Source organism: Tachyglossus aculeatus, chromosome 11, assembly GCF_015852505.1.
Source record: "Tachyglossus aculeatus isolate mTacAcu1 chromosome 11, mTacAcu1.pri, whole genome shotgun sequence".
Taxonomy (NCBI): Eukaryota; Metazoa; Chordata; class Mammalia; order Monotremata; family Tachyglossidae; genus Tachyglossus; species Tachyglossus aculeatus.
Window position 1 is genome coordinate 8,081,420 of NC_052076.1, and position 23,562 is coordinate 8,104,981.

The following is a 23,562-nucleotide window of genomic DNA, read 5'->3' on the forward strand; positions in this document are numbered from 1 at the left end:
CCATCCTTGGCCTCAAGAAGCTTTCCTTCTAACAGTGGGGACTCGTAGACATAGTCATTCACTTTTGCTGTTGATACGAAAAGTGTGGAAGAAGAAATAGATAAGTGAGTGAAAGTGAATCAATGCTGAGAATATAAATCAGTATTAAGGTAGCTAAACGAAGGTGCTAAGAGTGGTTGTTAGATGTGAAGGGCTTGAGACTCTCCAACATGGAGTCATTAGTTAAAATACGAGAAAAAAACCCTCCAGAGAGTTCATTCCACGCCAAAGGGTGCAGCACATGGAAACCATGCTTGAATATTTGATGTGGGCCCATTTTGTCATTCTGGGGAGAGTGGATGACATGAAGAGAAAGAATGCTTAACAGTCCTTTTTCTGAAACTACCCTTCCTGTTTTGCCATTCTTATTGGCGTTTCAGCATTGAGGTTAACAAAAGGCAAACGCCTTTTATTTTTAACCATATCAAATCCAATTCAGTCTAACTCCACTTCCTTTTCTCAATTTCTCTCTGACAGAAAGGTAAGAATGAGATTTTGATGAAAATCACCTGTTTTCTTTCACGTGATGTTCAAGTGGGTGATTATATTGCAGCATTTATACAACAGAGAGGTGATTAAATATTGTCAGCTGAGGCACACCTTTTTCCTCTGGATGTTTCCCTCACATCGTGGCTCAGTGGAAAAAGCATGGGCTTTGGAGTCAGAGGTCATGGGTTCAAATCCCAGCTCTGCCAATTGTCAGCTGTGTGACTTTGGGCAAGTCACTTAACTTCTCTGGGCCTCAGTTACTTCATCTGTAAAATGGGGATTAAGACTGTGAGCCCCCTGTGGGACAATCCTATCACATGTAACTCCCCAGCGGTTAGAACAGTGCTTTGCACATAGTAAGCGCTTAATAAATGCCATTATTATTATTATTATTATTATTATTATTATTATTATTATTATTATCTAGCAAAGTTCCTTACGACTAGCTTCCAGACTCTCTGCCGGTTTTCCCCCTTCCTACAAACATTGCTCTAAAGCTCTCACTTTTTTCTATTCGCAAGTAGTCTCTTCATTCTTAATACACTACTTAATACAGTGCTCTGCATAGAGTCAGCGCTCAGCAGATACTACTGATTGATTGATTGTGGGGGCTGATGTGAAAACCCTGGGCAGTTTTTAGAGGAGAGAAAGTATCTCCATCGGATATCACACCAGAGAGGGGAAAGACTTTATTTACAAGTTTGCAGTGCCTTGATGCCTTCTCTGCTCCAGTCAAAGTCAACGTGGTATTGGTCAGCAACTCTGAAGCTCCATAATGGGAAATGGTACTTTCAGTTTTCTCTGTTGAACAGCTTTCTGATTTGTGTGGATATTTCTGGGTCACCACAGTGAGTTCCTCAGAAATGCTCAGGAGTTTCAAGTCCCCATGAATCCGGCCCCCACACTTGGCTGCATAATAATAATAACTGTTCTAAGTGCTGGGGTAGATATAAGGTAATCAGGTTGTCCCACATGGGTCTCACAGTCTTAATCCCCATTTTATAGATGAGGTAACTGAGGCACAGAGAAGTTAAGTGACTTGCCCGAAGTCACACAGCTCATAAGTGGTGGAGCTGGGATTAGATCCCATGACCTCTGAGTCCCAAGCCCTTGCTCTTTCCACTAAGCAGCTTCATCTCATAGTCAGTGAAACTCCTCCCTCTTAGCTTGCTATATCCAAGTCATCAGGCTCCAAGAGTGCAATACCCAAATGAGGAGTTTTGTTCCTCAGTGCTGGATCTTTCCACAGAGACATTAATTTGATTTTCTGAGTATACAGAAATGGAATTGAAGGGCTCAGCCTGTGCTTTGTCATCCAAATTGTGAAGTTTGGATGATACCCAAATTGTCATCCAAATGAGAAGCAGCATGGCCTAGTGGATTTAGCATGGGCCTGGGAGACAGAACGACCTGGGTGCTAGACCCGGCTACACCACTTGTCTGCTGAGTGATCTTGGGCAAGTCACTTCATTTCTCTGTGCCTCAGTTATCTCATCTGTAAAATGTGGATTAAGACTGTGAGCCCCATGCAGGACAGGACTGTGTCCAACCTGACAAGTTTGTATCTACCCCAGCACCTGGCATATAGTAAGTACTTAAATACCTTGCCAAAATATAAAAAAGTTCCTGAGCAGACAGTTCTCAGTGAAGGAAAATGTCTTTCTGCATTTGTTAACGTCTAAGAGTATTGTTCAAAGTTTCTGCCTGGTGTGGGTCATTTTGGTGCAGTTTTCTCCTAAGCCAGCTATTGCGTAGTACATGCCACATTTTATCAGTCATGCTGTATTAGGCCATGTAACGTGTCTATTTGAATTCTCCAGGTTTCAGACTTTACTGAGAGATGAGACAAAATCCATTTTTGAACTCAGACTGTTAGGGAAAGACTCGGGCCAAAGGGAGAGAATGATCTTTAGTCTTAGCAGCATGGCACAGTGGATAGAGCACAGACCTGGAAGTCTGAAGCTCATGGGTTCTAATGTCGGCTTTGCCACTTGTTTGCTGTATGACCTTGGGCAAGTCACTTCACTTCTCTGTGCTTCAGTTACCTCATCTGCAAAATGGGGATTGAGACTATGAGCCCCACATGGGACAGGAACAGTGTCCAACCCGGTTTGCTTGTGTCTACCCCAGCGCACGGTGCCTGACATATCATAACAAATACCACAATTCACACAATACCTGGTACATAATAAGCAGTTAACAAATGCCACAATTATTATTTATGAGGGTATAAAACATCAAGCAAAAGTATAGTATTGGCAGATGAAGAATAACTGCTTGTAGCAGGGCTAAGTCTGACTGGTGACCCATTCCACCTTGGTAACAGGGCAGCAGTTGGAAAGAGTTCGGTGTCCACAATCATGAAATGAAGGGAATATTCTGCCCTACATTTGCTCTTTGAATAAGCCTCGTTTGGGATTTCCAGGGTCAACAGTGTATTCCCCATATGTGATCCAGGCCCGCTGACAACCGTTTCCAGCCTAATTCTGGCTGCATTGCTAATTAGCCTCCGATATATTTGGATGAAGCTGCAATGGGGGAGAAATTTCTCCCAAAGTAGTTATGGAGGTTGGCTGAAATTAGCTCCAGAAAGAAGAAAGAATGTGGAAAGGCTTTTGTTTGAACACATGTCTCTCCCCTGTAATTACTGAATGAAGGGCTAAATTTTCCCAGATCTTAGAGCACAATGCCTGTATTCTTTGGGGTGTTTTGGAAGCATGCTGGATCTAATCGGAATGGCTCTTTATTAAAATAATTATGGTATCTGTTAAGTGCTTACTATGTGTCAAGTACTGTTCTAGGCGCTGAGATAGATTCGAGTTAATCAGATTGGACACAGTCCCTGTTCTTTATGGGTCTCACAGTCTGAGACTGCATCTACCCCAGGCCCTCACATTTTTCTCCAAGCTGAATTTTTGCAAAGATCCTCCCTGGCCTTAAATGTCTATGATGTTTGTGATGATATGTCTGCGGGCAGGGAACATGCCTATCAACTCTAGTCGATTGAAGCAGCATGGCTCATTGGAAAGAGCATGGGCTTTGGAGTCAGAGGTAATGGGTTCAAATTCTGGATCTGCCAATTGTCAGCTGTGTGACTTTGGGAAAGTCACTTAACTTCTCTGTGCCTCAGTTACCTCATCTGTAAAAGGGGGATGAAGACTATGAGCCCCATGTGGGACAATCTGATCACCCTGTAACCTCCCCAGTGCTTAGAACAGTGCTTTACACATAGTAAGTGCTTAATAAATGTCATTATTATTATTATTATTTATTCATTCATTCAATCGTATTTATTGAGTGTTTACTGTGTGCAGAGCACTGTACTAAGTGCTTGGGAAGTACAAGTTGGCAACATATAGAGATGGTCCCTACCCAACAGTGGGCTCACAGTCTTATTATTATTATTATTATTATTATTATTATTATCATTACTCTCCCACACACGTAGCACAGTGCTCTGCACAGAGCTATGATTGATTAGTTGATGATTGGGGCAAGTAGGTGTAGGGGACATCGGCAGAACTCTGTCACCATACTGCAGGACCTTGAGCCATCATAGTGGCCCTCTCTCTTCCTGAGAGTCTTCAGTTGTTGCGATGGGTTTTTAGAAATGTCTACTGTTCTTGAGGATAATAGTAATAATCATGGTATTTGTTAAGTGCTTACTAAGTGCTAGCACTGTACTAAATGCCAAGGTAGCTATGCCAGGGTAGATACAATATATATATATAGATTGGGCACAGTCGCTATCCCTCATGGGGTCACAGTATAAGAATGCCCTGTGGTAAAAAAAATAAATTGAGTAGGGCAGGCAGGGAACTAATTGATCACAGTACGTGGGCTTAGAAAAGGCCACAGATGCTCTGGAGAGAGAAACATTCATTCAATTGTATTTATTATTATTAATAATGATAATAATAGCATTCATTAAGTGATTACTATGTGCAAAGCACTGTTCTAAGTGCTGGGGAGGTTACAAGGTGATCTGGTTGTTCCACGGGGGGCTCACAGTCTTAATCCCCATTTTACAGATGAGGTAACTGAGGCACAGAGAAGTTAAGTGACTTGCCCAAAGTCACACAGCTGACAATTGGCAGAGCCAGAATTTGAACCCATGACCTTGGACTACAAAGCCCGTGCTCTTTTCCACTGAGCCACACTGCTTCTTCTTCTTTATTGAGAGCTTACTGTGTGCAGAGCAACAGAGGTACTTGTTAGGACCCAACAGGTAGATGTAAACCCATCCTCTAGACCGTATACTTGCTGATGGCAGGGAATGTGTCTGTTATATTGTTTTATTGTACTCTTCCAAGCAGTTAGTACAGTGCTCTGCACACAGTAACCACTCAATAAATGCTATTGACTGACTTACTCCTAAAGCAAGGTGGGCTAGGCTGAAATGAAGACAAACTTGGGCAAGTCAGATAGCTGCTCTCTACCCCAGTTTCCTCATCAGTAAACTGGAGATTCAATCCTTGATCTCCCTCCTATAAAGACTGTGAACTCTAAGTGTCTGACTTGGTTATCTTGTATCTATCTCAGAGGTTAATGCAGTACTTGACACGTAGTAAGTGCTCTATAAATTCTACAATTATTATTATTATCAGTGGTAGTATTAGCATTGCTATTACAAACAAGGGACCAGCAGTCAGAGATCAAGAAGCAGGTTGCTGAGCCGCTGATGTGGGAAACAGGTTTGTAAGAGGTGAAATGGGAATGGAAAAGTGAAAACAAAGGTCAGAGAAGAAGGGGTTGCATGGAGGGAAATTGCTTTCTGTCTTTAGGTCTCTCTATAGCTATCAGCTCCACCAATTGTCTGCTGAGTGGCCTTGGGCAAGTCACTTAACTTCTCTGTGCCTCATTTCCCTCATTTATAAAATGGAGAATCTGACTGTGAGCCCTATGTGGGACAGGAACTATGTCCAACCTGATTATCTAGTACCTTTCATTCATTCATTCATTCAACCAATCAATCATATTTATTCATTCATTCATTCATTAATGCAATCATATTTATTCAGTCGTATTTATTGAGTGCTTACTGTGTGCAGAGCACTGTACTAAGTGTTTGGGAAGTACAGTTCAGCAATAAAGGGAGACAATCTCTGCATACATTGGGCTTACAGGCTAGAAAAGGGGAGACACATCAAAACAAGTAAACAGGCATCAATATAAATAAGTAGAATTATAGATATGCATACACATCAAAACAACTAAACAGGTAATAATATAAATAAATAGAATTATAGAAATGTACATACATACACAAATGCCGTGGGGTGGAGAGAGGGGGGTAGAAAAATGGGAGTGAGTCGGGGCGACGTGGAGGGGAGGGGGAGCTGAGGAAAAGGGGGGCTTAATCTGGGAAAGCCTCTTGGAGGAGGCGAGCCTTCAGTAGGGCTTTGAAGGGGGGAAGTGTGGTTGTTTGGCGGATTTGAGGAGAGAGGGTGTTCCAGGAGAGGTAGGACATGGGCCAGGGGTTGATGGTGGGACAGACGAGAATGAGACAATGAGAAGTTAGTGCCAGACGAGCAGAGTGTGCAGTCTGGGATGTAGAAGGAGAAAAGGGAGGTGAGGTAAGAGGGGGCAAGGTGATGGGGAGCTTTGAAGCCAATAGCTAGGGGTTTTTGCTTGATTCGGAGGTTGATAAGCAACCACTGGATATTTTTTAGGAGGGGGGTGACATGCCCAAAACCTCTGTGTAGAAATATAGTCTGGGCAGCAGAGTGAAGTATGATCTGAAGTGGGAAGAGACAGGAGGTTGGGAGGTCAGAAAGGAGGCTGATGCAGTAATCCAGTCGGTTTAGGATGAGTGATTGTACTAATATGGTAAAGGTTTGGATAGAGAGGAAAGAGCCGATCTCGGAAATGTTGTGAAGGTGAGACTGGCAGGCAATGATGATGGATTGGATATGTGGGGTGAATGAGAGAGTAGAGTCAAGGATGACACCAAGGCTGAGGGGTTGTGGGATGGGAAGGATGGTTGTGCCATCCACAGTGACGGGAAAGTCAGGGAGAGAGCAGAGTTTGGGAGGGACGATAAGGAGCTCTGTTTGGACACGTTGAGTTTTAGGTGGTGGAAGGACATCCAATTAGAGATGTAGAGATGTCCTGAAGGCAGGAGGGGTGCGAGCCTGGAGGGAGGGAGAGAGAACAGGGGAGGAGATATAGACTTGTTTATCATCCACATAGAGATCAATCAATCAATCAATCAATCGTATGTATTGAGCACTTACTGTGTGCAGAGCACTGTACAAAGCGCTTGGGAAGTACAAGTTGGCAACATATAGAGAAAGTCCCTACCCAACAGTGGGCTCACAGTCTAGAAGATATATATAGAGATGATAGTTGAAGCTGTGGGAGCGAATGAGTTCATCAAGGAAGTGAGTGTAAATGGAGAATAGGAGACCAAGAACTGACCTATCTACCCCAGTGCTTAGACCAGTACCTGGAACATAATAAGCACTTAACAAATACTATTATTATTATTACTACTATTATCACCTCTCTGTATGCCACTCTGAATCTCCCTCTCTCTGTCCTTGCCTTGCTCTACTTCTAATTTTTCTGACCTCCCCTCTTCCCCCCTCCACATACTTCTTAGATGGTACTATCCCCTAGAAACTCTGCCTCCTTTCCCATCCGGCATTTCTTTCACCACGTGCCTGTTCGCTGAGAAAATGTCAATGTGCCTATGGCAGATGTGGGGAAAAGGGTCAGGACTGGACTTTCAAGGCAATTTGAGTTCAGTCGTGAAAATTCAAACAAAGTCTTTATTGCTATGAATATCAGCGTCTCCTGGCTGGTACATGCCAGAACTGTCCTGAAGTGGGGGCAACGGGAGCTACTGAAACTCATCTGACTGGCCTACCAAGTCCGTCTCCTGGTCCTTAAATGAAGCAGTGACTTTTGTAACTACTTTCCAACTATGTGCAGAAAGCAAATTAGCATTTTTCCAATTGATTAGGTTCTTTACTGATTAACTCAGCAAGGTCAACATTGGGTTCATTATGTCAGCAATGTTTGAGACTGGTATTTTCCAATGACCGAGCAGAAGGCCCCAGTATAGGCTTTTAGTCACACACTCTGGAGGAGACTCTTGCACTTTCCGAAAAGATAGTAAAGGCCAAGTTCCACTCAGCACCATATGTTCATGAGCGTGTTTGTGCTTCCCCTATGGCAGTGGATGTAATTGACTTAATTCTCCAGATTTTGACCAAGTTGTTTTCATTCTAGTAAACAGTGTGGCCTAGTGGAAAAACCAAAGACCTGGGAGTCAGAGGAACTGGGTTCTAATTCCTCCTCTGCCACCTGCCTGCGGTGTGACCTTGGGCAAGTTAATCAATCCATCAATCAATCAATTGTATTTATTGAGTACTTACTGTAGGCAGAACTCTGGGAGAGTACAATATAATGCAGTTGGTAGACACATTCCACGCTCACAACAAACTTACAGTCTAGCGGGGGAGATAGACGTTAGTATGAAGAAATAAATTGCAGGCTACTCCTCCCCCTCCCATCCTCTTACTGTGGGGGTTCCCCAAGGTTCAGTGCTTGGTCCCCTTCTGTTCTCAATCTACATGCACTCCCTTGGTGACCTCATTCGCTCCCACGGCTTCAACTATCATCTCTATGCTGATGACACCCAGATCTACATCTCTGCCCCTGCTCTCTCCCCCTCTCTCCAGGCTCGCATCTCCTCCTGCCTTCAGGACATCTCCATCTGGATGTCTGCCCGCCACCTAAAGCTCACCATGTCGAAGACTGAACTCCTTGTCTTCCCTCCCAAACCTTGTCCTCTCCCTGACTTTCCCATCTCTGTTGACGGCACTACCATCCTTCCCGTCTCACAAGCCCGCAAACTTGGTGTCATCCTCGACTCCGCTCTCTCGTTCACCCCTCACATCCAAGCCGTCACCAAAACCTGCCGGTCTCAGCTCCGCAACATTGCCAAGATCCGCCCTTTCCTCTCCATCCAAACTGCTACCCTGCTCATTCAAGCTCTCATCCTGTCCTGTCTGGACTACTGCACCAGCCTTCTCTCTGATCTCCCATCCTCGTGTCTCTCTCCACTTCAATTCATACTTCATGCTGCTGCCCGGATTATCTTTGTCCAGAAACGCTCTGGGCATATTACTCCCCTCCTCAAAAATCTCCAGTGGCTACCAATCAATCTGCGTATCAGGCAGAAACTCCTCACCCTGGGCTTCAAGGCTCTACATCACCTCGCCCCCTCCTACCTCACCTCCCTTCTCTCCTTCTACAGCCCAGCCCCCACCCTCCGCTCCTCCACCGCTAATCTCCTCACCGTACCTCGTTCTCGCCTGTCCCGCCATCGACCCAAGCCCACGTCATCCCCCGGGCCTGGAATGCCCTCCCTCTGCCCATCTGCCAAGCTAGCTCTCTTCCTCCCTTCAAGGCCCTGCTGAGAGCTCACCTCCTCCAGGAGGCCTTCCCAGACTGAGCCCCTTCCTTCCTCTCCCCCTCGTCCCCCTCTCCATCCCCCAATCTTACCTCCTTCCCTTCCCCACAGCACCTGTATATATGTATATATGTTTGTACATATTTATTACTCTATTTATTTATTTATTTATTTTACTTGTACATATCTATTCTATTTATTTTATTTTGTTAGTATGTTTGGTCTTGCTCTCTGTCTCCCCCTTTTAGACTGTGAGCCCACTGTTGGGTAGGGACTGTCTCTATATGTTGCCAATTTGTACTTCCCAAGCGCTTAGTACAGTGCTCTGCACATAGTAAGCGCTCAATAAATACGATTGATGATGATGATGATATGAACGTTAATTGCTATGGGATTGAGGGAGGGGTGAATAAAGTGTGAGTGGGACAAGAGGAAATGAGGGCCTAGCCAGGAAGGAGATGTATCTTCTATAAGATGTGCCATCAATATCATCATCATCATCATCATCATAATAACCGTGATATTTGTTAAGTGCTTACTATGTGCCAAGCACTGTTCTAAGCACTGATGAGTAAAGTGCTTAGTGCACAGTAAGCACTTAACAAATATCATTATTTTTAGAGTAAACTTCATCCAATCTTATAGTAGACAATTTATAATCTCTGTTCTAGACAATCTGTATTTCATTTTATACTAACCCAATAGGATACTAAAAGCTGTCATTTTAAGCACTTGGCTCCTGGCTGTTGAGTTTTCTGTTACTGGGTATCTGTGTTCCGTACTAGCTTGTGTTAGCAAGAAGTTGGAAAGGGAACATGGTAACTGGAGGAAAGGAGGGTGATGAAAGAATTGTATTCAGATTGAAAACCTGACCCACAAGGTTTATTCCTCACTTCCTTAGTTTTCTTTTATTATCTGCAACATCCCTGGTAAATGTAGTTATAGTAGTAGTAGTAATGGCATTTATCAATCATTTATTGAACGCAGTTCAGTGCACTACCAGCTTGAGAAAGTACAAAGTGTAAGACGTGTTCCTCATCCACAAGGAGTTGATATTCAGAGAAATCTTTGGCTGATAACTTTTTCTGAATTTTTCTGATAGGATGTTAAGTTGGAAGTAAGCTGGACTCGCAATAGGAAGAGGCTGGAAGCTAAGGAGAGGAGAATTTGGAGGCCATAGATCTGAAGAATGGAACCTGTCTCCTACGTAGATCTCTCCCCATCTTCAAAGCACTGCTAAAAATCATACCTCCTCCAGGAAGCCTTCCCTGTCTGAGCTCTCTTCCCCTCCCCTTATCTCCTCTCCTTACTGCTTTTTAGTGCACTTACTCCCACTCCTTAACCACTTATAAGCACCCAATTCTGATCCTCACCCCCCCCCCCAGCACTTATGCTTATACCCTTAAACTCAGTTCCTTTCCTTTCCTTACCTATAATTTATTTTAATTTTCATTTCCCTCTCTAGACTGAAAGCTTCTTGAGGATCGGGATCATGTCGACTAATGTAATGTACTTTCCCAAACACTTATCACAGTACTCTGCACAAATTAAGTGCTCAATAAATTCCACCGAATGATCGATGGATCGATCTTTGGGGAAGTTTCCAAGTAGATTTCCAGTGCTTGACTGTCTACCCACATACACCAGAGCTGGTTTCTGGATCCACTATAGCTTGCAATCTTATATTGTGAAAATTAAGTCCCCGAATGTCAGGAAGAATTACCATTCATCATTTATTCTCTGAGAGTTCCTTATCTTTTGTGATCAGTTCACTGCATTGGCAATATGGAAACAACACATTCTCCATTAATGCAGTCAGTCACATCCATCTCGGTGAGATTCCCAAAGTGCACCACTCTAAATTTAGAAGTACTTGCCTTTTTCCCTTCAATTTCTTTTTAAAATGATGTAGTTAGACGGCTGAGATTGATTCTATAATCAAACCTGGGCTGTACTATGTTATTCGCTTTATGAAGAGATAGCTTATCAACCTGTCGTTTTCTAATGTTCAAATGCACAGCAAAGAGCAGTCACTCTGCTACTGCCATATGCCTTTAGGTACAAGGGTTCTTTCTCTTTTTCTTTTTTTTTTAAAACAGTTAACCTCCATGCCTCATATGGAGTAGTAATTATTCACAGGAAACCTCTGCCGTTAGGTTCATGGGTCTGTCTGGAATCAGTTATTTTTGTGGAGGACCCAGAGGATGAGTGTCTGACTGAATTGCCTGGGCCCTGCCTGCCCCGTTTAGTGGGGAAAATGAAATTGCAGGATTAGATCTTGGAATTTTCTTCTTCTTCTTCTACTTGGTGAGGTGTAAGTGGGAAGAGCACAGGACCTGAAAATCAGAGGACCTGCTTCTCAACTTGTCATATGAGTGATCTTGTACCACTCAAATTATCTGGGTCTCAGTTTACTCCTCCATAAAATAGGGACTCATTGTTTGTTCTCCCTCCTACTTGGACTGTGAATCCCAAATGGGATGGTCACTTTGTCTGATCTGATTATGAACCTCAGCACTCTGTATGGTCCAAGGCACACAGTAAGTGCATAACAAATGCCAGTTAGGACCATTACAATCACCAATAGTGTCATCAGCAGGGTCTACTGAGCAATCTCTGTGGAGCCAATTGGAAAACAGTCAGGGGAGTCACCCTGGAGACAGACTCTTGATTTGAGTGACCTAGATGTGCTCCACATAATGAGGCTTATGACATCATTGGATTATGCTACTGCCCAAGATAGCAAGGGTGATGCTAAAAGTATCTTCATGTCTGGTTCTTTTGAGTGCCACTAGTGGCCATTCTCTGGCCTTGTGAGTAGTCCTAAGTTCTTACTTCCTCTCAGTTTGTACTCCCTTTTCTCACATCCACAAGAACCACATCAGGGGTGAGTCAGAGTGAGGAGGGAGTTAGGGAGGGGGGAATACAATCTGATCGAAACACAGTCTCCCCAGTTCGGCTACTGTTAAGGAGGGAAGAAAGTATTGTTCCGACTGGAAATGAATGGCACCCCTCCTGCTGGAATTAAAACCAAACTCACTTGAGTGGATTTTCATTGTTTTATCCAGCTGATGTCTCTTTGTCGGATTGTTCTCTCTTCATTTCCAGGGAACTTCAACTGGAAAATGATGCTTCGTGTTACTCCCTCCCATGACTTTGTGAGAAACCACCCTTCCTTTCCCAGGTCTCCCAGCAACAGTATCTTAAAGATGAAATATTCATTTTCTGAAACCTAATTTAATTTCATAGATGTCTGGGCTGCAGAGCTTATCAGTCCGAGAAATCCGAAAATTCAATGAATTAACAATTCTTTCCTAGAGATGGAGAGATGTAGGCTCTTTTTTTTTTTAACATTTTTGCAGAATGTATACACTCAGCTTTCACCTCGGTGCATGCGACAGTGATTTACTCATTTGTGATCCGGGGGTAATGAAAAACACTAGAGGCAATCATCTCTCTGTCAATAAATGAAATACATTGTTATTTTTCTAAAATACGGGTTTGTCAGCCTCCTGAATATGAGTCCGTTCCTGAATGAGAAAGGAACTATTTTCAAGCTTTATTTTTAGGGTAGCATGTTAAGCATCACGCTAAAAGAATGTGTCCTTCATAAACTCTAGGGCTGATGAGTCATTACTGACATGTAATATCCAATTAAACTGGTGACAAATGTAATTGGGTGTCATCCATCATGGGAGTGATGAATCGTACCGGAATTCCGAAAGGCATGTTTTTGTAAATGCCATGTAACTAAAAGACTGCAATTAAAGCCTATTTTGAATAGTGAGTCTCTGCCTTAAACACAGGGTAGTGATTTTAAATAGAGGTGTTGGTTTGACAAAAGAAATTTGGAGGAGAGCTGGAAGACCAGGATACCCGGACTGGTGGTTTCTTTGCTTGTAGTGTTCTCCCCACCCTCTTGGAATTTTGGATTCCTTTCTGGCTTCTCCGCTGGCCCCTTAGTGGCTTGGATATTCTTTGGGAAAATCGACTTCAGGAAAGAAAGTATCTGGAAGCTATGGAGCAGTAGTCATCAGATGATGTTGATGTAGCTTGAGAATTGGCCAAGAATTGAGCCATTATCTAACCGGCTCACACTGTTCTCAGGGAAAATTTTAGCCTGCCCATGAGACTTGCTATTTCCTCAGTGATCTGGATAATATGAATGAATGTACATTCAATTAACGGTATGCATAATCCACCCACTCACTGGGGCCGAGAGGGCCTGATTTTACTATGGGATTCAGGACAGCTCCTGGCTTAGAAGATGAAGAGCTCAACAGCAGCTCTATGGTGAACCCAAGATAGGCCCACACAACTGAGAAGCCAGAACAAACATTTTCGAGCTACAGAGAATCCCTGCTTCAAATAATGTGGTTTAGCGGCAGACCACGGGAAACCTCAGCAGCAACCGCAGAAAATAAATGCCATTGATTGATTGATTGATTGATGGACTGACCAGCTTGGTGGTGTGTTGTGATCAGGTGAAGGAGAACTCTCTGGCAGCAGAGACATGGAGACAGATTTCAGTACAAAGCCAGGGACTCTGTTTACCAAATCTGTTATAGTATACTCTCCCAAATGCTTAGTAGAGTTTCCTGCACACAGTTAGTGCTCCATAAATACAGTTGTAAGACTTCAAGTTTCAAGGGCAGCAAGTGTGTCTGTTATAATGTTATATTGTACTCTCCCAAGTGCTTGGTACAGTGCTCTTCACACAGTAAGCATTCAATAAATATCTGTTTGATTAATCAGCTTAGTTAAAGGACAATCTTTGGGGGAATGCAGTGCTTTTTCCCTCCTTTCCCTATTCTACCCTCCCACTGTACCCTTAAATTACCCATTCCCCAAAGACAATCTGACACCTCACCGCTGTTGTTTTATCCCCACCCTTCCTTTTCATCCTGCATCTCCTTCCCTTCATAAAATTCCATTTACTGTAGACATTGAGACCCCTATTTTGGCTTTCCACCCTCAACCTTTTCCCAGCTTGCTCACTCTTCCTGTTTGCTTTCACTGAGTTAGAAAACAGGGTGGCCTAATTAAAAGAGCATGGGCCTAGAAGTCAGAGGACTTGGATTTGAATCCTGACCACCACTTGCTTGTTGTGTGACTTTGTGCAAGTCACTTAACTTCTTGGTGCCTCAGTTCCCTCATTTGTTAAATGAGGATTCCATACATGTTTTTCTTCCTAAACTGTGAACCCCATGTGGGACAGGGACTGAATCTGACCTAATTATCAGGTATTTTTCCTAGACCTTAGTACAGTGCTTGACACATAGTAAGCATTTAATAAATAGCACATGATTCTTGTCAGGTAATATTGTCCCCCTCACTGTACTCCTCTGAGGGGACCTTATCTTCTCTCCTTAGCTTCTTTCATTTCACAGGGAAAGGGGGAGGAATCAGCCTGCTAATCAATCCTCCTTCTCTCTGTTTCTCTTCCTTCAAATCTCTCATTGTCTAGCTCTACCATCCTCTTGCAACTACCTGCCTCTTCATTCTTTATGGATTTTGATTTCATTCTCACCTTCCTTCTTTCACTCCCTTCTACTCTTCTACTTGGGGACATCAATCTTCATGTTGACGATCACTCTGACCCACCCCCAACAACCAGGAAATCATTTCCTTTCATTTCTCTGCTCTTCTGACCTCATACTCCATGCTACCTCAGCCACACATCAGCAAGGGCACAGACTAGATCTAATCATCCCAAAACACCACCCCAACTCAAACCTCACAAGTGCCAACCCACCACTCTGCCCACCACTTTTTAATCTGTCTCTACAGCCACCTTCTCTCCTACAAACTTAGTCTTCACCACCCCCTGCATGATATCTGAACATCTGCCCATCTGCCTAACCCAGGCTATCACATTCGCCCTGGACTCCCTCCAAGCCTTTCCCTTATCCATAATTATATTTTAATGTTTGTCCCCCAACCCTCTCTTCAGGCATTCTCTGATTAACCTACCCACTTCCCTGCCACCTTGGCCACTTCCTCGGTCTCCTCAACATTCATTCATTTACCTAGTTATTTGTTAATGATTTACTTAACTAATCATTTTTTTGAGCTTTTATTGAGCTTCTATCAAGGACAGTGTACTAAGCGCCTGGGAGAGAACAATAAAATTAGAAGACTGTCATGCTTACTCTCTGTCCTTTCAGTTGTAGGTCTTATTATTCCATTTCTGTCTGCTTGCCTTTCTCATTAGACCAAAAGTCAGGGCAGGAATTGGGGTTTGGTCGTGGGTAGGTTCCCCAAGCATCTAGTGCAGCTCCCTGCCTACTAGAAACTCAACCAATACCACTGAAACTGTCGAGACAAGGTCAGTGAACAATCTGGGTTCCCAAGCCAACGTGCAGAAAGAGGCCCTCAAGTAGAGAGGGTAGGTGCCAGTGATCGTGGCAGGGCCTGCTTCTGACCTCCTGTCTCTGAGCTACCCACTGTGCAGCTGCCCCAGAGGGGTTCTAAAAATAGCTCTAAGCCAGGAGCCTGGATTTATGGAGTGACCATGCCAGGGGGCTGAGGGAGGGGAGAAAAAGTACTTGTGGGAGCCCTTTGAGTCTCCATTTTTCATTTCCCTCTGCTCAGAGTGAGGGCTGCTGGGACAGCTCTATGGCCCCGTGGGAATTAATCATGGGCCTCCTTCCAGGCTAGGGAAGAATAATACAAATAATAGCAATCATGATATTTCTTCAATGCTTACTTTGTGCCAAGAGTTGTACTAAGCGCTGCGGTAGAGAATTAGGTTGGACACAGTCCCTGTCCCATGTGGTGTTCACATCCTAGGACTGTTTAAAGCTAAAATCTCAGGATTATCCCCATGGGCTGTGCTTTTTCCTGGGGATTTTTCTCCATAGGGCAGCAAGGTCATGGGGAGCATCCCTGTATGATAAAGTTTGTGTGTTCTGCGCACAGTAAGCACTCAATAAATACAATTGAATGAATTTAGAAACAGCAGAAAGCCTGGACCTCCTCCCAGACTGGCCTTGCCTTCCCTGAAAACAATTGCCTCTTTTGTACACTCCCACACATTTAGCGCAGTGCATTGCATACAGTTGACTTTCATAAACTGTCAATCGAAATCTACCCCCACCCCAAATGCTTTCCCTATCCCAAGCCTGCAAATGGCTTCCTTTTTGATATTAGTAATAATGACCATAATGATAATAATAATGATGATGTTAGTTAAGTGCTTACTATGTGCTAAGCCCTGGGGGAGGTAGAAGATCATCAAATCGGACACAGTTCTATCTCACATGGGGCTCCCAGTCTAAGGGGGAGGGAGAACAGGTATATAATTCCCATTTTACAGATGAGGAAGCTGAGGCACAGAGAAGTGAAGGGACATGCTCAAGGTCACACAGCAGGACAGTGGTAGAGCCTGGGGTAGACTCCCAGGCCAATGCTTTTTCCACCAGAACATGCTGTTTCCTAAGAAAGGAGGAAGCTCTTACATTTTTGTAGACTGTACATTCTTTTCCTCCAATGTTTCTTCAGCTATTTCTAATGTTTCCAAGGCCGGCACCCAGGGTCTGCCAGCAGTCAGATCGCTAATGGACCAGAAACAGATTCAGAGTCATTGTGTTCCCTCTCCAGGGACACAACCTGTTCAGAAAGATCATCAAGAATACATCGCTAGGAGAAGGAAACATTAAGCAACATTTTCCTAAGCATTTTCATAATGAAAAGTAACATTTCATTCCCTTGGTATCAGTGTGTATTTTTTTACACAGTTCTAGATCTGAAATTGAGCCTAATTACCAGCAATGCATTATTGCTTAGGAAACAGATGAAGCAGTAATAAGTGCTTTTAATATATATTTTCTCTCTGTGGCTGCCCTTTAGCTTTAACTGGCTCTAAATGCCCTTCTCTGTCTCAAAATAGAACCTCAGAGTCCATGAGTTGCCCCTGGGGCCTGTGCTTAGAGTAGATTTCCCTCTTCTTTTCTTCTTCTTTCCTTCCCTCCCTCTAAATCTGTCTTACTGTTGTGGCGTTCACTCTCAGACTGAGATTTCCAAGAAACGTCCTTTGTTCAAGATTTGGAAAAAACAACCCTGGTCCGGCAAACATTGATATGACTTTTAATGGCAATTTAGCTGATTAATATCCTTTCATGCTCTTAGGCAACAGGAGATGCAGCGTTTTAATGAAAGTCAACAACAAAGAGTGGACCAGGTGTGTTACTAAGAAACAATCTCTTGTGTGATTTAATTAGTCAAAGCTTTGCATGGAGCAATTATCAGCAACCTTGCACAAGTGGCCGAGGTATCCAGGCCTCTATTTTAAATGGATTTTCAAGAAAGACATCATGATTTAATAACTCTGCCTCACTAGTGAAAGAAGAAACCTTTCTTTAATTGGGAGTGATGGCCAAGGGGGAAAAAAAACCCAGTAAAGAATAAAACACTAACCGGGATTTGATTTTCTAATTGGACCACGAAAGTTTCAAGAAGCTCCAGAGGGGAACGTTCTTCCTTGTTTTTCATTCGCTCTTTTGTTCAACCCTGCAGTGTGGATGAAGAATTCTCATCTTCGAGGTCAGGGCTGTGTATTTCACTGGGGCAATCTGACAGAATCCTTATGGCCAGACATGCTCCTTCTGAACCAAGCCTCCTGTCATTTTCAAAAGAGAGTGTATTGTACTGTTGCATAAAGAGATTTGGAAGCTGAGATGTTTTGATGGGGCTGTTTTTTAATCCCCAAGCCTTGGGTTTACAATGTGTCAACCTGGCAGGGAAAGATTGACTGGCATAATGCTTATTACTTAAGATAAAGATAGATTTCTTGTGTGATGTGGGTAGCTTGACAATAGACATGAGCTTATCAAGGAAGAGATGGCTAACCCAGGTGGGATTATTGCCGAGTTCAACGCTGCAGCGTTCCGGAGTCCTCATCAGCTGAAATGAACCCGGCAAGCAGCCAGCATGAGACGAGAACGTGGGGCAGATGTAGGCCCTGAAGTCTAACTTCAGTCCCATGCTCAAAGTTTGTTCAGGGTTCCTCTGTCTCCGGGGTGAAGGGGATCCTGCCACCTCTCGAGGTGCTGGGTGGGGATGGTGCGGGAGCCAGAAGGGACATTTGACACCCTGAGACGTGAAACCCAATTCAGTTTATCCCCATAGGTCCTTCGGTTCTTTATTTATTATGAGGGGAGGCAGCATTATTCAGTTTCAACTGTTGTGCCCCCAAAATAGGCTGTCTTGTTTTCACTGAAAAACCATTTGCTGAGTCCCCATTCCAAGCTTATGAACCTTTTCTTTCCCTCTTGGCAAAGAGGTTAGAGCCGGAGGAAAGGTGGCAAGGTAGATGGTGGACTTCAAGTCCCCCAGCATTCTGGAATGCCTTTCCTACAAGTCCCAGAATGCTTTGGGACTTAAACTGAGTGTGCGGTGACACTGCTCTAGCCCAGACACTCCGGTTCAAGCATTTAAAGTGCATTTAAGCACTTAGTAGAGTGTTCTGCATATAGAAAGTGCTCGATATATGACATCGATGATGATATCAACTGCAGAAGAAATGTGGGTCGATGCGGATAGACCGACCAATTTAGTTGGGGCAGTTGTGTGTTTTTCTAAAGTTCCTCAGGATGGCCTGCAAGATTCCAGGGCTGTCCCAGCTCAACCTAAATATAGGTCTTTTGGATTATATTTCACGCTATCAAAGGGAGAGGGGACAGCAGGACCAGAGCAATACGCAGTCTTTTCTTTCTGCATGGCTTCTAGGTTCACTGTTCTGTTGATACTGACAATAATAATAACTGTGGTATTTGTTAAGTGCTTACTAGAGAAGCAGCGTGGCTCAGTGGAAAGAGCCAGGGCTTTGGAGTCAGAAGTCATGGATTCAAATCCCGGCTCTGCCAACTGTCAGCTGTGTGACTTTGGGCAAGTCACTTAACTTCTCTGTGCCTCAGTTACCTCATCTGTAAATTGGGGATTAAAACTGTGAGTCCCCCCCCGGGACAACCTGATCACCCTGTAACCTCCCCAGTGCTTAGAACAGTGCTTTGCACATAGTAAGCACTTAACAAATACCATCATTATTATTTATTATTACTATAAACCAGGCACTGTATTAGATACTGGGGCCAATGCAAGATAAAGATAAGGTCTTCTGGAGGAGACAGGCATTTCAGAATCAATCAGTCAATGAATCAACCGTATTTATTGAGTGCTTACTGCATGGAAAGCACTGTAGTTAGCGTTGGGAAGGTACTGTACAACACAACTAGTACATGAGATTCTTGCAGTCTATGGCTTTGAAGATGGGGAGAACAGTGGTCTACTGGATACGAAGTGAGAGTTCATTCATTCATTTCATTTTATTTATTGAACAATTACTGTGTGCAGAGCACTGTACTAAATGCTTGAAAGAGTACAATACAACAATAAACTGACACATTCCCTGACCACACCGAGCTCACAGTTCAGAGGGAGTTCCAGGGATGGGCAAGAAGTCGACAGCAAGAGAGATAGGAACAAGGTAACAGTGAGCAGATTGGTTTGGGAGGAAGCGTATGAGTTGGGGTGTAGTGGGAGAGTAGTGAAGATAAGTAGGGGGGAGATAGATGATTGAATGAGTGCCTTAAGGCCAATGGTTTGAAAGATTTAAGACCCAGTGCTTGTGCTGGGATGTCTAGCCAATGGGGCTGAGTGAAGGTCAGTGAGATCTACACTATCCCTCAGAGACAGTGAGAGGAAGCAACCCATGGTCAATGGGGCCCTTCTAGTTCCAGCTCCATCCCTCCGATGGCCAGGTGCTCAGTCCTCCTGAGGACAGTGGGATGCTGGGATTCTGGACCCTGGAGGATTCTGGGAGTTATCTGAAAATGGCAGGTGTTCTTTTTGTGATCTGTTTTCATCAACTTCAGCATTACCTGATGATCCAGGCAATTGGGTGGAACATGATAGCTCACAGGACACTCTTCAACCCAAACGTCAGGGGAAAAACAGAAGAGCAGGATTAAATTACCCATTATGAACATCGCCTGCACCGAACACAAAATATTTTTAAGTCAGAGGGGAGCGGCAATCCAAACTGTCAATAAGGATCTGAATTTGTTCCCGTGTTCCGTGTTCCACACTGCTTAGTAAACAACGATAGATACTTCCTGCAATTGCTTGTTTGGTTTCAGAGAACACTGTGGAGACAGGTTTTCTTCTCTAATGCAGATAAGAGTTCACAGAAAGATTCACCTGTGGATGAGAAAACTCAGTGTGATTGTAGACACCTTCTTCAAATAGGAAATCCCAGGACAGAAAGATCCAGTGGATAGTTTCCTGTTCGCTTCCAGACTACAGACTCAAGACTTCAGGGATGCCGGGGACAGATACTCCCTAGCTTCTGGTTGCTCTCTCTAAGGGTTCAGACAAAGCCCACATTGAGCAGTGATCTGTCCAAAGCTTGGAAATAATTGAGGCATTCCAAGAATGCACAAGTTTATTGCTTACTCCGGCTGCATAGCTCTCATCCTGCCTAGAAGGATTTGGGGCCTGGTAACTGGTAAATCTGGGGACTTAGGCTCTGTGTGACTTATTGGAACTGACAAGGAGAGAAACATGAGAAACCAATTTCCTTGTTTAAGAAGCGATTCCTTGTAAATTACCACGAAGTCCTAGTAGCTTCTGCCAACCGGAACTGGCATTGGTACAGATTCCTGGGCTGGGGGAGGACAGAACAGGGTGTTGGGCTGGAGGAGGAGGAGATAGGGGAGATAGAGAGAGACAAGATAAAAATGATAGGGAAATATCACACAGTCAGTTCTCCCAGAGATTGTGTTTGGCTAGAAGGGACAGCAAACTCAACCAGATACAGTGCGATGTGGTGTGGGATGCAGTGGTTGTAATAGTTACAATAATTATGGTTTTTGTTAAGCACTTACTCTGTGGCAAGTATCGCTCTAAGCACTGGGATAGATACAAGATAATCAGGTTGGACACAGTCCCTGTCCCACATGGGGCTCACACTCTTAATCCGCATTTTTACAGATGAGATAACTGAGGCCCAGAGATGTGAAGTGATTTGCCCAAAGTCATATCAACTCCAGGAAGACTTCCCTTAGTAAGTTCTCATTCCCCTCCCTATTTTCTCAAATAATAATGTTGTTAGTACTTGTTAAGTACCAACAGAGCAATAGAGCAGCAGTGTGGCTCAGTGGAAAGAGCACAGGCTTTGGAGCCAGAGGACATAGGTTCAAATCCCGGCTCTGCCAACTGCCAGCTGTGTGACTTTGGGCAAGTCACTTAACTTCTCTGTGTCTCAGTTACATCACCTGTAAAATGGGGATTAAAACTAAGAGCCCCCGGTGGGACAACCCGATCACCTTGTAACCTCCTCAGTGCTTAGAACAGTGCTTTGCACTTTGTAAGCACTTAACAAATACCATTATTATTATTATTATTACTATATGTCAAACACTGTTCTAAGAACTGGGAAAAATACGAGATCATCAGGTTGGACACAGACACCGCCCCATCTAGGGCTCACAGTCTTAATCCCCATTTTACAGATGAGATAACTGAGGCATAGAATAATTAAGTGACTCGCCCAAGGTCACACAGCAGACAAGTGGTGGAGCCAGGACTAGAACTCAGGTCCTTCTGACCCCCAGGCCTGTTCTTTTTCCACCACGCTGCTTCCAATACCAACCTGTTGGCTGTCTCCCAATGCTCTGCACACGGTAAGCACTAAATAAATGCCATTGATTGATTATCTCCCAAGCACTTAGTATACTGCTCTGCACACAGCGAGTGCTTAATTAATATGATTGATTGATTGATTGATTTTGGGGCCATCTCCCGGATTTCTGGGGGATCTCACTTCCAACTGATTGATCAGTCCATCCACCGATAGTATTTGAGTACTTACTGTGTGCAGACCGCTGTATTGAGTGCTTGGGAGAGCAAAACACAATAAAACTGGTAGACATGATCTCTGTCCTTAAGGAGCGGGCTATCTAGTGGGGAAGACAGGCATTCATATTCTGGGTAATGCTTCTCTTCAAGCTGATGGAAGCTCCAGATTTTAGAGTGCTTTTCCTCTTGTTCTTTTTAAATTTCAGAAACTCAGGAGAAAGCACATTTTCCCTCTGATTCTCTGCGTTGTTAGGCAAGATGACTAGAAAAATAGAAGTAATTTTGGTTATAAATGAGGAAATTGCAGATGTGATAGGCTCCTGTAAGAAAGACTAACAATAATGTGCTCCAGCAGATATTTAAGTCTGCAGAAGACTAAATTATGTACTGCAATAAAAAAGGACAAAAATGTTATAAAATATGAATAGGTAACACTGAGAGAGATCTCACTGCTTATGCATTTATAATTGAAGTGCACCTACTAGTCTCATTCGCATACATTACATACATTGTATATGTGGATAAATTATACTGTGGCACACTTCTTCTAATGACCAAAGTAAAAGCCTTTGATATAGGGGATTAAAGGAGCAGTGTCTCAGTTTTCCCCACCAAGGTAGCTTTCAGTGTCAGAGTATGTTTCCTGGGTTTTAGTTTCTATCTCTCCATTCCCAGGTGAGCACTGAGAAGTTCAAGGACTGTGAGGCCATGGATCTTGGGAAGACCTGAGGAGTTAGGAACTTAGGACAAGCAGGGAGACCTGATACTACTACTACTACTACTACTACTACTACTACTACTACTACTACTACTACTATTTGTTAAGAGCTTACTGTGTGCCAGGAACTGTACTAAGCCCTGAGGTAAATACAAGGTAATTGGGTTGGACACAGTCCCTGTCAAAATGGGGCTCACAGACTTCATGCCCATTTTATAGATGAGGTAACTGAGGCACAGAGAAGTGAAGTGACTTGCCCAAAGTCACACAACAGACAAGTGGTGGAGTTGGCTTCTAATCCAGATCCTTCTGACTCCCAGGGCCAGGCTCTTTCCACTAGGACACGCTGCTTCTCTTAGCTGTTGCCGACTATATACCCATGGACCAGGTTTACGGATGGCCTTTTCCTTATCCGGAATGGATACAATAACAGATGCCTTTAGGGATGGCATTTTAATTTTCAGCCTCCTGTTGCTTCAGCTCCTGCTGCTGAATTCCATGGATTGGGTGTTATATTTGAGGTCACACTGACCTAGGAAACATTAGAGGAAGTGGGAATGTTGCGAGGGAAGAGGAAGAGGTTCACCCAGAAAAATGCTCTAGTATTTTTTTAATCAATATTTGTTAAGCAGTTACTATGTGCTTAACAGACACTAGAATACAAAGAGTAAATGCTCCAGGTGTTACGTGCACTTGATGTGGAATATATTGTCGGTTGGGCATCATTTCTGTCAGCCACAACTCGACAACCATCAGTAGTATCATCTTTAAAAATGAAGAACAGCTCTGGCCTTAGTGTCGTCCTTCAGTTTCAAGATATTGCCAGCAATGGGGAGACCGAATTCAGGAAAATGAGTGTCTTGGAGAGAGAAACTTTTGCACATTTGCACATTTTGTCCAAGAGGTATGTTTTTTCTGCTCCTCCCCAGCCTCCATCATTCAGGACAGGATTGTTCACACCCACAGTTAAAAAATAGAGGTATTTCCTATTGCCAGCTGGACCAGCAGTTGAGTTGCCTTTCCAGTAATGGGGAAG